Source organism: Miniopterus natalensis, chromosome 2 (genome assembly GCF_054644295.1).
Source record: "Miniopterus natalensis isolate mMinNat1 chromosome 2, mMinNat1.hap1, whole genome shotgun sequence".
Lineage (NCBI taxonomy): Eukaryota > Metazoa > Chordata > Mammalia > Chiroptera > Miniopteridae > Miniopterus > Miniopterus natalensis.
This window is the reverse complement of record NC_142082.1, coordinates 8,622,586-8,625,736: the sequence shown is the minus strand read 5'-3', so window position 1 is coordinate 8,625,736 and position 3,151 is coordinate 8,622,586. Positions and strand designations below refer to the sequence as shown.

The window sequence follows — 3,151 nt, the reverse complement described above, 5'->3', positions numbered from 1 at the left end:
CTGCCCGAGGGGCTGCCTTCCCATCTAGCTCTGTATGCCACTGCCCCTCACGTCCACACGGGCACCTGGGGACCTGGGCTCCCGTCCACACGGGCACCTGGGGACCTGGGCTCTGTGGTGAGAAGACCTGGGTTTCCCGGGCTCAGCTCCCACCCAACTCGCCGCGTGAGGCGGGAGAGGCCCCTCCACAGTCCCGGCTTCACGTCTGTGGCTGTGGTCACTGAAGTCTCTTTCCCCTGCAACGGTTCTGGGCTCCCAGTAATTCATGTGCCAAATGCCACCTTCCATTGAACTCCCCCACTGACTGTCACCTAGGCTAGGGGCTGCCCGTCGCCTCGCAGAGCCTCCTCTCTTTCTCATTTACCAAGCGGAATCTCAGTAAAGGAAGATTAACTTTGGAGCCTGAAAAAGTCCTCTCTTGCTTGCTGCCCTTCTGCAAACGCGCGGACATGGGGACGGTGGCTACGTATCTGCAAACGTCATTAACCCCTCTCAGGCCCGCAGGCCGGCATCATCCGCTCCATCACGGCGATTTTCCGAGGAAGGAGCTCGTCCTGATTTCTCTGCCCGCTTTTCCATTCTTATCATGGGCATAATAATTGTTTTAAACGGTGGCCGCGGAGACCTGGGGAACCCCGTCCGGGTGGGCGATGCTGCTTCCCCCGCGACGCCAAGGGTTTTGCTCCCGTCTGCCCCGGGAGGGTGCCCTCCTGAGCGCCGGCTGCGCGCTCTTCCGACGAAGCCCAGCCCCGCGGGACCCCGCCGCTGCCAGCGGGCGTCCTCCGGAGGGCGGGCCAGGGGCGGGGCAACTGCTGACGCCCGGGCAGAGCAGGCCACACGATCGCACCTCCAGCCGGGGACCCCACCCGGCACGGTGTCTGCCGCCGCCGCCTGCCTCCCGGGTGGGGGCGCCGGTTTGCTGAGCTCCTGCGCGTGCGGTGCCGCGGGGCCGTTTGGGGAGCACCGTCCCCGGACTCGCACTCAGTGCGTAATGACCTGATGTCACCCTCTAGCAGCGGGGCGGGCCCTCGATCCCTGGAAGAAGAGGAAGGAGACACCGGAGAGGCGACCGAGCCCGACACGGGTCGGAATGACACGGCCACAAGCCAAGGAGCAGCTGGGGCGCCTGAGGCTGGACGGGCAGGAAGGACCCCCCGGAGGCCTCGGGGGCCGCGTGGCGCGCTCACGGCTCGATGTGGGCTCCGGCCTCCAGAGCCGCGGAGCGGGGGCTCGGGTTCTGGTGGTTTGCCGCGGGACCCTGGGGCTGGACCCGAAGATCAGGCGCCACGGAGACCCCGAGACAGTAAGCGAAGTGTTGTGAGTGGGAGCCCCTGGGGAGCGGGCCATGTAGTTGCCCCCTCCCCCTCCCTCCCCCTTCCCCCCTCCCCTCCCCTCCCCCTCCCCTCCCCCTTCCTTCCCCCTCCCCTCCCCCTCCCTCCCCTTCCCTCCCCTCCCCCTCCCCCTCCCCCTTCCTTCCCCTTCCCTCCCCTCCCCTCCCCCTCCCCTCTCCCCTCCTTTCCCCCTCCCCTCCCCTCCCCCTTCCTTCCCCCTCCCCTCCCCCTCCCCTCCCCTCCCCCTTCCTTCCCCCTCCCCTCCCTCTCCCCTCCCCTCCCCCTTCCTTCCCCCTCCCCTCCCCCTCCCCTCCCCTCCCCCTTCCTTCCCCTCCCCTCCCCCCTCCCCCTCCCCCTTCCTTCCCCTTCCCTCCCCTCCCCTCCCCCTCCCCTCTCCCCTCCTTTCCCCCTCCCCTCCCCTCCCCCTTCCTTCCCCCTCCCCTCCCCCTCCCCTCCCCTCCCCCTTCCTTCCCCCTCCCCTCCCTCTCCCCTCCCCTCCCCCTTCCTTCCCCCTCCCCTCCCCCTCCCCTCCCCTCCCCCTTCCTTCCCCTCCCCTCCCCCCTCCCCCTCCCCCTTCCTTCCCCTTCCCTCCCCTCCCCTCCCCCTCCCCTCTCCCCTCCCCTCCCCCTTCCTTCCCCCTCCCCTCCCCCTTCCTTCCCCCTCCCCTCCCACTCCTCCCCTCCCCCATTTTCCTCCCCCCCTTCCTTCCCCCTCCTCCTTAAAGGAATAACACACATTTATTTTGAAACGGGTTACTAACAATACTCTCCTCTATCCCTTCATGCTTCTTTCTCTTCAAGCAAAAGAGACACAGATCGGAAATGTAGGGGAAAGATCTCTTCTTATCAGGAATTACACCCTAACAGTTGTTAAACTGTGAATTGTCTCATGAAGACCACTAAACCAGTAAATAGGTAATTAAGAAAAATTATTATTGTTGGATAATCTTAACGGCACTTCAATCTTCAATTCCAATCTCTTTGTCTTTTTAATTTGGGGTTTTGTATTTTTTGGATGATATTTATTCATTTATTTATTTATTGCCGACAGTACTACAGGTGTCCCCCAACATCCCCCCCTCCACCTTTCCTCCCTCCTCCCCCCTCCTGCCCCACCCCTGGGGGTTTTTGTTTATTTGCTTTTGTTTTTATTTTGTCTTCCTCTGGACCAACTCCTTTTCATCCCAGTCTTTGAACCTGCCCTAAATGCTCTTCTTAGAGTCCTGTGCATCGCTCTCATTTCCATTTAAAATTACATATTTTGTGTGATTAATTTATTTTTGTGGCTTGTGCCAAATAGACTAGAAGGAAGCTTCATGAAGGTGGGGCATAACTCAATGAACATTTTCCATATTGGATGAATTGTATAGCTGTTGACACGGGTTGAAAGCTGTGACGGAGACAGTGCAAACCCTTGCTTATTGCACCACATTAGAAACAATAACCAGGTAAGTGCACCACAGGGAAAACCCCAGTACTTAAAATGTAAGGGGCTGCTTTGAAGATGCTGAAGGCTCTGCCATAACTATCCATTTGTTCTCAGATTGTTTTCCCTGTAGTATGGGTGTACTTGATATTTATTTTTGCCCAGTAGATATATTATCTATAAATGTAGACTTGTAGACCCACACTCACAATGGCAGCTTGTCTGAGGAAGGCTGCGTGTTCCCAGCAACTCCATCAGCTGCCCCGAATAAATATATCACCTATGCCCAGGTAGTTTTCTAGGAGAGTAAATCTTTGATTTGTCCCCTAAGGTACCACTTCCAAGTGACTTGCTGCCTCTAATCCTTTCCCACATAGAAACTCTGGAGTCCACAT

General features: G+C 58.9%; 1 long non-coding RNA gene across 1 annotated transcript; it reads left to right on the top strand.

Annotated features, from left to right (window-relative positions):
• Nucleotides 1–1,215: 1,215 nt before the first annotated feature.
• On the top strand, nucleotides 1,216–3,151 carry LOC148093632 (uncharacterized). Its single transcript, XR_015713728.1, has 3 exons — nucleotides 1,216–1,303; nucleotides 2,132–2,245; nucleotides 2,631–3,151. It is a non-coding gene; the product is annotated as an uncharacterized LOC148093632 (long non-coding RNA).